Source organism: Anoplophora glabripennis, unplaced genomic scaffold (assembly GCF_000390285.2).
Source record: "Anoplophora glabripennis isolate ALB-LARVAE unplaced genomic scaffold, Agla_2.0 scaffold145, whole genome shotgun sequence".
In the NCBI taxonomy this organism is placed as follows: Eukaryota; Metazoa; Arthropoda; class Insecta; order Coleoptera; family Cerambycidae; genus Anoplophora; species Anoplophora glabripennis.
In genome coordinates, this window is record NW_019416303.1 from 637,691 (window position 1) to 650,589 (window position 12,899).

Below are 12,899 nucleotides of genomic sequence, written 5' to 3' on the forward strand. Positions count from 1 at the left end.
ATTTGCTTCCATTTTTTAAATTTAATATGCACAAACGCTAAAACATTCTGTAGATGCAGACACTCTGGATCTGAAAGTATAGCGGCAGTAGCGCCAAGCTACATATATGGAAGCAGACTTTTTGTTTTAATAAAGTTCAATGGTATTAATATTGAAATTTATAGATTTTCCATTAATTAGAAAAAATGTTTTATTTTTTGTTGTACAAAAGTACTCATAGTACTGCCATTTTGCTTTTAGAAAGCTTTGTTACTACAAACATATTTCCACACCAATCATAATAATAATAATAATAATAATAATATATTTTCTAATAGACAGTTTTACACTGTATAAGAATTTGTCACACATAACTTATAACCTAAATTAAATAAATTAACAACACACTAGATCACATATAGTTCACATAAAAAAAAACAAAATCGCAGTCCATTAAAATCTAAAGTACTCATCCAAAGAATACGGACACATATCAATTAGGTACGCTTTTAGTTTTTTTTTAAAAGTTCAACAGTACAACAGGTCTTTACATTATTAGGTAATTTATTAAATACCTTAAGGCCCAGACAGTTTGGTGATTTCATGGAGCTGCAGTCTCATAAATGGTATGTGGTATTCATTTTTTGTCGTGTATTGATTTCATGAATTTCCATGTTGGTATAAAATTTAGATTTATTGTTAAATACATAATTACACAATGCAAATATGAAAAGACCAGGTAGAGTTAGAATAAAATAGTTTTTAAAAAACTCTACTTGAATGTGAACTGGAAACATTAAAAATACATCTTAGTACCTTTTTTTGACATATAAACACATCAGAAGACATAATAGACCCACCCCAGAAATAGACACCATAATTTATTCTACTGCCAACCTGTGCATGATACAGATTTATAAGTTGCTTAGTTACAAGCACAGTACGCAAATTTCGGAATAAATAACAGATTGAATTCAGTTTTGAACAGAGATTTGAACAGTGAGGCTTCCAGGATAAATTACTGTCAAATTCAATTCCCAGAAATTTAACCTGTATCTCATTATTAATGGAAATGTCATTTATATTTAGGTTTAATTTAGTAGTTGCATGTTGACGATTATGAAATGAGACCGCATGAGTCTTTGTCACATTAAAGTAAAGATTATTTTGACAGAAGCATGTATATAATTTATCAAGTATAACATTACATTTGGTCTCTATATCATAAGAAGACTTATCAGAAATTAAAAGGGAAGTATCGTCGGCATATATAGTAAAATGAATATTAGAAGCAATGGTGGTTATATACAACAGGAACAACATAGGACCCAGCACGGAACCCTGTGGTACACCCATGGTTATAGTATGTGTTCCAGAATCTATGTGTTGAACACCAGAAGAATCTTTATGTTTAAGACTAACATATTGACTCCGGTTATTCAAAAATGAACGTATCCAATCTAATGAAATTCCACGTAATCCATAAATTGATAATTTTTTAAATAATATACTGGGGTCGACGCAGTCGAAACCCCTGCTAAGGTCACAAAAGATCCCAGCAGGGCATTCGCCCGCCTCCATAGACTCTAGCACAGCCTCATAAAATAAGTGAATAGCACTACTAGTTGATTTTCCCGATTGAAAGCCATGTTGATGTTCTGTTATAATTTTTTGCTTATTCATAAAAGATATATATAAGTCTGTTCAAAAAGGAATATTCAAAAATTTTTGAAAACGGTGATGAAACCGATATTGGTTTGTAATTATTTAATGAAAAGGGATCGCCTTTTTTATAAACGGGCGTGACTTTCCCGAGTTTCAGTTTTGATGGAAAACAGCCGCTTTCAAACGATAAGTTTATTAAAAAAAACAGAGGTTTTATAATGCTGGGACACAATTTTTTGAATACATCTAGCGGGATATCATCTGGACCAGTGGACCACTTGTTTTTTAATTTATTTTTTACTATACTAAGAAGTTCATTAATATCTAAGGGATCCAAAAACATAGTTGGGCAAGATGTCAAATTAACTACAAAATTATTAAAATCTTTATCACTATTATTATCGTTGGCAATATTTTGTACATGAAGTACTGTTGGTAACTAGAACCCTATTTCTCATATGAAAAAATTAATGAATAAAAGTAAATATTTCCAAAAGCAACAGATAAAATAGTGGATAAAAAATAAAACCAGTCTCCCATGCCATACCAATGCTTATATAGCAAGCCAGTTTGCAAATAATTCAAGGGCGATATCATTGGTTACATAAGCAAAATATACTCAAAGGCACCATTACCGTAGCTTTTAAAACCAATGGCCGTACCTTATTAGTACTGTCACAATCGCTGTCAACACTGCCGTTACTGTCAATGTCACTATTGCCAATGCTGATTATAATTTGGTTGGCTTCGATTGTATCTAAGTTCCGCATATTCCATTCTTCCTTACGGACAAGATTTATATACCTTATTTGCCAATTTTCTGTGCCAATGTTTAAAAATTTCTCTTTTAAGAAATAGTTCGACATCAGCCAATTTAAATTTTCTATTTTTTTTTGGCATTATCTTCTTTTATTTGTGCCCACATTAATTCAATTGGATTTAGTTCACAATGATAAGGAGGTAGTCTTAATACTGTCATTGCGCGAGTGGATGACATCTCATCCGCAATAAAATTTTGCTTGTTTTTAACTTTTATACTTCTCCATGTGTTTTTTTCTTCAAAAATTTGATTTTGGAATACCAGTACAATCCGAAAATTTTTTCACGTGGGTGATTTCTTTGAGGGTACCTAAAAACTGCACTATACATGTAGATTATCATTATTATAAAAAAAATCAAGTACATAAACACACTCGACTCCTAGCAGCTTATATTGTACCTTGTTATACTGTTGTTGTGCTGTCACTACTTCATATTTAGCAATTACAGAAACACTTAGGTATTTCATTAGCGTATCTTATAAACTCAATGATTTCATATAAATCAATACACCACTTACAAAATAATCAATACAACCGAATTTGTGCATTAAGGCTAGCGTTTTATAGACAAGAAATCGCAGTTTTAGTAAAACAATGATAGAACAAATAGATCCATCTAGAAAGTGACGAAGATATCCAGAAGAAAACTTATACATATAACGCGTACAGTGAAGAGATATTGTTTCAACCTCCTTACAATTTTTAAAATGCTGGACAAAAAATGCGTTTTTGAACGCATAACTTTAACTTAACCCTTAGGAGCGAGCGTGAATAATCATACGGGCACTAATGAAGTCACAATCATGCCAAATACACTCCACGCAAAGAAGCGAAAGAGATAAGACTATACGTATGCATATATGTGAGACAAGGATAAACAGCACCTCTCTGAAGTTCGATGACAGCGGGTCAGTAATAAAAAAATGTTTTTATTATTTTATTGCATGTTATTCAATAAAATGAAATAAAAAACAAACTAAAACATTAAACTTTTTCTTTGTAAAAATCACTTAAATGCTTTTCGTACGTAAAACACGAAATAAATTATAAAACTAACACAATTCTTAATTACATGGGAAATATAGGAACTCGATATGACATTATTCGACAATTAGACCTCCTCATAGCTCATTCATCTCTTAAACATTTTTAAATAGACTATAGTTAAAGCACAGAAGATACACTGTTTTATCTTCTGTGGTTAAAGCACTAATAAATTTTCATTTTACGTCAGACATCATCAAAGATATTTCAAAAACTTTTTTAACACTATATGCCGATAACTGAACCATTCAGGACATATATTTTAGTAATATTTACTCAAATATATACATTCTTCACTTTTTCGGATAAATATTTGTAGTTAATTTATAAATTAGTCAAAATTAATAACGAAACCGTTAAATTTAGCCAGTCCATCTATGTAACTTTCATTTTTCTCTCATGGTGTTATTTGGAAGACGAAAGTTGTTGGAAAATAAAAATTGTTTGCACGAGAAAGGCAATAAATTTGTCTCATCCCAGTCGTAAAAACTTGAAACCCATGCGAGATAAAATAAATGCATTATTACCGGTGTCCAAGTTTCGACCGCAGGCCCCCTCGAAAACCCGTAGTGGGACTGTTCGGCCGGCATATTTGGAGAATGGTGTCGCGAACGGATCGCCCAAGACCGGTGGACTCGACATCCAACATTCACCAGCTGTTGGTGAGGAACTTAGACCGTTGAATCTGCGCTCTGATACCGACCGATTGAGCTTAACGTGAGTTTGATTCGTGTGTTGTTTTTGTGTCGGATCTAAGAAAATACTTATACAGGGTGTTGTGGGTGGACTGTACCTTTTGCGAATGCGTCTTCGTCTGAGGCAGGGTTTACCATCAAATTTCAAGCAATAGGTAAATACAAGATTAATTTATGTTTTCGTATCGTGTTCTAGTTAAGATTTTGTTTGTGAAAGCTTGCAAAATTGGTAATTTTGCAAGTTTCCTTTTTATTGATGGACGAAGGATGTAAATGTAAAGGCATAATAATTAGTTTCCTGTGTCTTGGTATTTTGTGAATTGTTAAGGTCATCTTTCGTTAAATCAGTTGAAATAAAAATTAANAAAACAAATTCAAAATTATCAAGCATTTCGTCCTGTATTTTTCTTTCAATACTTGTAAATTTTCAGGTAAAAAAAAGTGTCTAAAGGACTGACAATGAGATCGGGGCTGTTTTCTGGCCACCTAAGGTTTCTAATAATATTTTTTAGTGTTCGTTGACGGGATTCTTCCTCTAAAGTAAATTTGCCAATATTCTTGAAGAACTTTTGCACATTATTGTTATTTGAATAATGCAGTTAATTATGTTTTATTTTTCGTCACCAGAATAACCCATTGTAATTTTTTTAATTTTTTAAATTAAAATGTTTCTGTCGTTTTTGTCTGCTTGTGTGCGAGAGAGATAGAGTTATAGTGTGCGATAGAGATAGAGTGACTCTGTCCTCATAGAGATAGAGTAACTCTGTCCTCATAGAGAGCTTATCTCTCTCTCCCTCTCTGCTGGCTTCAGGAGTCTCCCCAGCAATATCAGGACACCTAGGGAGGGAGCCTGGGGTAGAGGGCGTGGCCTTTTTACCCTTCATTATCGATCTATGATGTCACACAGTATAACAAAAAAAAACGCTTTTTGCTCGTAACTCGGAAATGGCTGGAAATATAAACAAATTTCCCTTTGGTTCTGAGTAGAGCACTCGGTGGTGAACCAGTGAAAAACGTCAAAATCCGCATGTCAAAAAAAAAAAATCGGGAGCAATGGTGTGTGACACCATAGGATAAAAAAGTGTTTATAACTCGGAAACGGTGCGTTGAATCGAAAAAAAATGTCAACCCCCTCCCTCCCGGGTTCTATATATTCCTTCTGCGTTGAATGTCCGAAGTCCGTATGTCGCAAATAAATTTTGGAAACAAAAGGTATGTCGTGTTATAGTAAATAGGCCGGATAACTCGGAAACGGTGCGTTAAATCGAAAAAATAATTGAAAAATTCTCCCCACACTCCTGGTTCTGCGTTGAATGGAAAAGGTCCGAAGTCCGTATGTCGAAAAACAAAAAAGTTAGTCAAAAATTGCAACAGCAGTAGCGAACGCATTATATTATCTCTGTATTGATTGATGATGTGTTGTTTTTTTTAAATAAATTTCGTATTCAACTACTCCTTGAGGTTCCAGCAATTTTACATTGTGTTAATTTTTTTGAACACCTTGTGTCACAAATATGAGCACTACCAATGACATCCATGATATGCAACACTTGTGTCAATAATTATTTTACCTATCTAAAGAAATCAACAATAAGAGGCAGTACCCATCTAAGGATACACAACCTGTATAATGCAATTTTTTTAAACATAGGTGTTAATATCGTACCATATTGGAAGTCGACGCACAAATCTAAAAACATTAATTTCGAGTTTTTGAATTTTCCCATTCCAAGGTGATATAAAATAAATAATTAATTAGGTAAATTCATAGTTTTAATTCTAACTTGATTTATTTTATTTAACATTTAAGGCAAATGTGATTTCCAAACACAAGATAAGTTCCATATCTCTTTAATTACATAATTGAAAGCATTAAATTTATTTAGCAGTTATTATTTGGCAACAAAGCCACCGCTGGAACTGCCGCCTATTACCAAGTAGAAGAGTTACCACTCTAAATTTCATTGATGGAAGCCGGCTAACAAAAGCCTGCATCCATTTCGGGTTGCCAATTTCCAGCATTTAAGTAGCAGTCTGTAGCGATACGCTATATTGTCTGTGGCTCATTCATCTCTTAAGCATTTTTAAATTGACTATAGTTAAAGCACAGAAGATACATTGTTTTATCTTCTGTGGTTGAAGCACTAATAAATTTTCATTTTACGTCAGACATCATCAAAGGTATTTCAAAAACTTTTTTAACACTATTTGCCGATAACTGAACCATTCAGGATATATATTTTTGTAATATTGACTCAAATATATCCCCGCTTCACTTTTTCGGATAAATATTTGTAGTTAATTTATAAATTAGTAAAAATTAATAACGAAACCGTTAAATTTAGCCAGTCATCTATGTAACTTTCATTTTCCTCTCATGATGTTATTTGGGTTGTTGGAAAATAAAAATTGTTTGCACGAGAAAGGCAATAAATTTGTCTCATCCCAGTCGTAAAAACTTGAAACCCATGCGAGATAAAATAAATGCATTATTACCGGTGTCCAAGTTTCGACCGCAGGCCCCCTCGAAAACCCGTAGTGGGGCTGTTCGGCCGGCATATTTGGAGAATGGTGTCGCGAACGGATCGCCAAGACCGGTGGACTCGACATCCAACATTCACCAGCTGTTGGTGAGGAACTTAGACCGTTGAATCCGCGCTCTGATACCGACCGATTGAGCTTAACGTGAGTTTGATTCGTGTGTTGTTTTTGTGTCGGATCTAAGAAAATACTTATACAGGGTGTTGTGGGTGGACTGTACCTTTTGCGAATGCGTCTTCGTTTGAGGCAGGGTTTACCATCAAATTTCAAGCAATAGGTAAATACAAGATTAATTTATGTTTTCGTATCGTGTTCTAGTTAAGATTTTGTTTGTGAAAGCTTGCAAAATTGGTAATTTTGCAAGTTTCCTTTTTATTGATGGACGAAGGATGTAAATGTAAAGGCATAATAATTAGTTTCCTGTGTCTTGGTATTTTGTGAATTGTTAAGGTCATCTTTCGTTAAATCAGTTGAAATAAAAATTAAAGTTATTGAATATCCAAATTCCTGTTTACGTTCACTTTCTCAAAGTGTGTCTAGGAAAAGAAACTGGATTCCAATATTTATTCTAATAAATAATCATAAAAATACTTCAGATTTACGAAAGAGTCGCCAGTAAGTAAATTCTTGACCTCCTGTCAAATTATTGAATAGTTTGGTTAGAAAAAGTCAAAATATTTTAAAACGCAAATGAAACTTAAAAAAAATTATGCTGTTAATTTTCAAGTTTGCCTAAAGATTTATTTGTTTGATGTATTATGTTATACAGAATGTCGTGTTACACCTGAATCTTTTTAATTTTCTTAAAAATAAGTACCGACTGTTTTTTAACTTTCCAACCCTCAATCTTACGACAAACGGAGCTAAGCATGAGTGACCAAAATACACTTGGGGCAGTTAAGCAATGTAACGTACGTATTTTACCATATTTTTTTTAATTAAGGCAAGTTCTTGTAGCATTAAACTCAAATTATGTTCTGAAACAAAACCAATTTGTCAACACCTAAAAATTCCTGTAACAAAGGAATATATACCTGCTTAATTCAGCTCCGGTTATTTTGATAAACAACACAATGGTTGAGGTCGACGAACAGTGGAATATTTTACATGCAAATTGAAAAATTGTACCAGTGTGCTATAAATAGTACCACCCACGAGTTGATCTTTGTTGGAATCATCCTGAACGAAGTTTCCATCAAATTCTTTCTTCGATGAATATGAGTTCGACACCTTCTTAGACAAACATTCATATTGCTTTGACACGAATTCGATTGTTCAAAACACTATCTCATTGTTTTGACTCCGGACACAATGTGTAGTCCACTGCATACAATGTAGAAAATATAAAGTTGATCTGTTGAAAAAACGGTAACTATTTCATTTATAAATATTAATGAGGGGCAGTGTAAATACCATTGCAAATGGCAATGTAAATACCATTTGAAAAATGCGGCAACTCCCCTTTATAACAGTTAACTATACGACTTTATAAAACCTGAATACTTGTGCGCGTTTTTAACTGTAAAGCTGATAATTTTTATGTGTGCAATAATTACGTAATGAATAATCCGATTAGTGTCCGCAAAATGAAAACATTTTGTGAAATATTACTGAGTACAATTGTAGCACTGTTTGGCTACCAGTTTTTTTTTTATAGAGAAAACATGGCTAATTACAATTTGTGCCATACATTTCAAGAAAGTTGTGATTGAACTGGAGTATTTAACATTACTGCAATTTTGTGAAATGTATTCTACTTTCCATTTTGCTAAAAGATACGCATAATTGTGTTAAATTAATCCCAATATAAATAAAGTCTAAGATTTTCATTATTTTACAGAGTTTATAGAAATTGTGTTGGTGTATTGAAAAAATATTTACCGCAGATACTTAAAATTTATTTAAACAATATTAACATTGCTTAAAGTTGCAAACGGAACACACATATAGGCGGAAAAATAGTATAATCTTAAAATAAAGGATAGTGTTCAAATGCAGTCGAACGAATTTAGAATTGTTTGATCTTGCAACTAACAAATTAGAAATTTTGAAAATTGTATATTTTCTATTTTCTATTTTAAATATATATTTCATTACTAACTTTTCAGGTGTCAAAGAGCATTGTTTAACTTCATTTGATGAATGTACTTAAATTAGCTTAATACATTTAATATGAAGTAAACATATATTTTCTAATTATTTGGGCAAATACCATTTCAATAGTTTGTTTTGAACGAAATTCTTCATAACCAGGATGATGCCAAGCACAGCACTTAATACATCCGCATATGTGACAGAACTGCAGCATACTGATACTAACTACTACTGTAATACTTATGATAGCGACGCAAAAGCCACAAATATAAAAAACCCTTTCTTCGAGAGTCTTCAAAATCTGATATGTCCTAATATTTTTGAAAAAATGTCAATAAAGTATTTTAAATAAGTACAGAGTGTCCCGAAATTCATGCAACAAAATTTGGTCATAGATTCTTAAGACAAATTTAGGGAACCCGTATTCTTTCTTTTTGCTAACTAGCCCCCTCTTTCGGAGTTACAGCCCCCTGAAATCTACCCCTAAGAAGTATTTTTTATATTTCAAAACCATGTTGTACGAGAATCACTAAATTTGGTATACTAGGGTTTTATGACATGTGGAATTACAAAGTACTACGCTTTTTGGTGAGAAACCCCATTAAGACACTTTTTCGTGGGCTCCCTTGTCTTGGGGACCAGAAAAATTTGGTCGCAAATTTGATTTTTTTAAAAATTATTAGTTAGCTTAGTTTTTGTCTCTTGATATTTGTTTCATAAAACGCCATGTTTTTGAGGAAAATGGCGAATCCCGATATGCATTCGATCACATTTTGACATTTTTCTCGAAAACATTGCGTTTTATGAAAAAAGTATAAAGAGACAAAAAGTTTCTTTTAATGGCTTTCTAGTGGACTGATAATTTTTAATTTAAGAAATTTAAATATGTGACCAAATTTTTTTGGCTCCAAAGACAAGGGGGCCCACGAAAAATTGTCTTAAGGGGGTTCCCCGCCAAAGAACGTAGCACCATCAGATTCCACATGTCATAAAACCCCTGTGTACCAAATTTAGTGATTCTCGTACAACAGGGTTCTGAGATATAAAAAAAAGATTATTCTTAGGGGCGGACTTCAGGGGGCTGTAACTCCGAAAGAGGGGCCCACTTGGAAAAAATAGAAAATACGAGTCCCCTAAATTTGTCTTAAGAATTTGTGGTCAGATTTTGTTGCATGAATTTCGGGTCACACTGTATAAGCTCAACGATACTATACAACGTATTTTTATACGCAATGTAGGAATAATATACAGTGTAGGAAAGTACCTATCAGAAGTTATGTGAGAGCGATAAGATCCACAAATAAGATCCACTTCTTATTTGTGGAAGGGCGAAATGGGCGTTAAATATTAGACGCCTTCATTATAGCCATCCTTGTCTATCACATGGATTTCTATGGCTTACTTTATCGCTCTCACGAAACTTTAGATAGACCATCGGTACTTTCCTACCCTGTATATGTACCTCAAGCATAGAGATAGATATAAATTGTAAATATATGTATTTAGGTATATACATATTCACAATATGAACCAACAAAACCAGGACACTTCTCTAATCTTTTTTTTTGGGAAGCTTGATTCGAATGATTATACAGGGTGATTCAGTCATAATGTCATTAATTCTTAACCATGTAGTGGATCATCATTTTAATAACAATGTTCTATGGACGGATGAGTGTTGTTTTAACCGTACTGGCATTTTAAATAGGCATCATACTACTATTTGAAAAGCAATAAATCACCCAATATGGTATACGTACTACAAACTGAATAATTCAGTGGACATAATACTAAAAACTGATATTCAATTATAAAACATAGAGAAAACGTACGAATATATTCGCTGTCTTTCACAACGGATTAAATGCCCATTAAAAGCTAGGTTAATGACCGGTAGGTCACTCCCGATAAACCTTTGTGGATCAGCGATCATGAGAGGATTTTAAATAATCATTTGAAAATTTCAGCGAAAATACGCATTTTAAATTTTCCCCTATCTTCCCTTAAATTTAATGACATTATTAATGACTAAATCACGCTGTATATAGCCTTCTGAATGTTTTTGCTGATCCAATTGCGATGATTCAATTGGCAATTCATATCGTACATAGTTTTATCTAACATCATTTAAAACGCCCTAATTTCAAATTTCATCAATTTATAATGCGGTATATTTTTAATGAAGAATTAGTTTGCGTTTAAAAATGTCTTTGAAAATGCCTGAAGATGAAAATTAGGCAATTACAAACCCTGCTGACCAAGACTGGTAAATATTACTCCATATAAATTATTTATATAATTTTAGGAAGGACATAATATTTTAAACCCATAAGCAAACTTTTACTTGTCAATTGTAATCAATCAGTACCAATAATTAGCTAAATCATATTCATAACTAAATCAGCAACTTAAAAAACTTAAAATTTAAAGTCAGTAGGTATAAAAAAAATTATTCTGTGTTATAAATGTATGAGAATTTTTCCATGTACTTACATATATTGAATTCCTTAAATAATTTCATAAGAATTCCTATTTTTGCAATCTTTTCATTATCCAAACTTGAAATAATACTTTTTTAGATCTACATAAAGTAGGAAGAAACTTCAATTTTTATTTTTCGTGTTGCCTAAACTCAGACAAAAACTGAGCATGTATGGAACCCTTAACAAAACTATTACAGGCATACGTCTCTAAAAAGCGATACTGGTTTCATTTTAGAAATCAACATATTAATTTCCAATCTCCGCAACATTTCCTGTCCAATTCCCTTCTACAGATACACAATCTCTCCAATTCGGCTTTCTTATACGGTTATACAAATTGCATTATATCTGTTCCGTTTAATATCTTTAATTTACCACATGTTAACTTTGTTTAAGACTACAAATGACATCTCTATTAACACACCCATCAGATAAACCAACGAGCTGCAGAGTTCTGGCAACAAAAGTTCCTAGCTCAGTCTATCTTTCGCAATTGTTTGGTCACGCTTCCCAGTGCCTATTTGGCTGTGGTAATCTACCATTTAGCTCCTTTTCTTCCGCGTTACTCATTCTTCATGGTGGTCACTTACATATCGGTTAAATATTGCGTAACAATCACACGAATGTGGTATTTGAAATATACGAGCAAGTATTACGGAACTGTCAATATCTCGACAAAACGATTTCATAATTTGAATCCAATGTGGATATAAAAATAAAATAAATACGCAATGAATCCTTCTTTCAACCTTGATATCTGAATATAAGATTTGAAGGGACTGGAAATATTTCAAAGTGTAATATCAATATCGAGGTCTTCAACGCCCAGTTGATGAAATGAAATCTACTTTCGGCGTGACAAATTTGATTTCAGAAAAGGTTACGCTGAAAAATGATCCAAATAAGTATCGCATCGATACGATTTAAATTGACCTAAATGCAGGGCCGGTTTTTATTTAAAAAAATGAAGCAATCTATAGGATATACCTATGTACTCGTATATTCATTAAGAACGGACAATCTCTAAACTGGAGATACTACACGCCAAAATATGATAATTGAGTTTAAGATACCTTATACAAATGATGCAGGTTTATGAGATACAGGGTGTTCAAAGTTGGAATTTTAGTTTGAAATTTCTCAATAATTTTGAAATTTTTAGCAGAATCAACTCGAAAATTGGTAGTTTTATGTTTTTTTTTGTATGAGAACTACGAATTTGTTTCTGAATTTGGCACTATCTGTACAGGGCGTTAGTTACACCCTATTACTTCCGTAATCATCTTTTTTGTCTTTTAACCATTCAATGTAAAATCATCTTAGCCACCGTTATTGCTTTGACTTTTTTCATGTAGGCGCTTATCAGCAATTGTCAGTTTTTCGTGTCAACAAATATTTGACAATTTTGCGTTAATTTAATATAAGAATGTTTAGTAAGGTTATCTCTTTTTCTAATTTAGTAACTATTTGTAGCAAAAGTTCAAATATCATCAATAAAATGCCACAATATAATGATTTTTTCAACAGTAAAATGCGTGGTATGATTTGTGCTTTTACCCAATCAAATTTTAGTGGAC

General features: G+C 32.6%; 1 protein-coding gene across 2 annotated transcripts in view; it reads left to right on the forward strand.

Moving 5' to 3' along the window:
* Nucleotides 1–4,157: 4,157 nt before the first annotated feature.
* The window catches only part of LOC108904294 (atrial natriuretic peptide-converting enzyme), a 90,368-nt gene continuing 81,626 nt past the window's right edge, over nucleotides 4,158–12,899 (forward strand). The window contains exon 1 of one of the 2 annotated variants that reach the window (XM_023454003.1): nucleotides 4,158–4,359. The gene's annotated coding sequence lies outside the window, so the exon portion shown is untranslated. Of the gene's footprint in view, nucleotides 4,360–6,868; nucleotides 7,023–12,899 lie in introns of those variants that run through there. The other variant, XM_018706789.2, reaches the window with a different exon arrangement.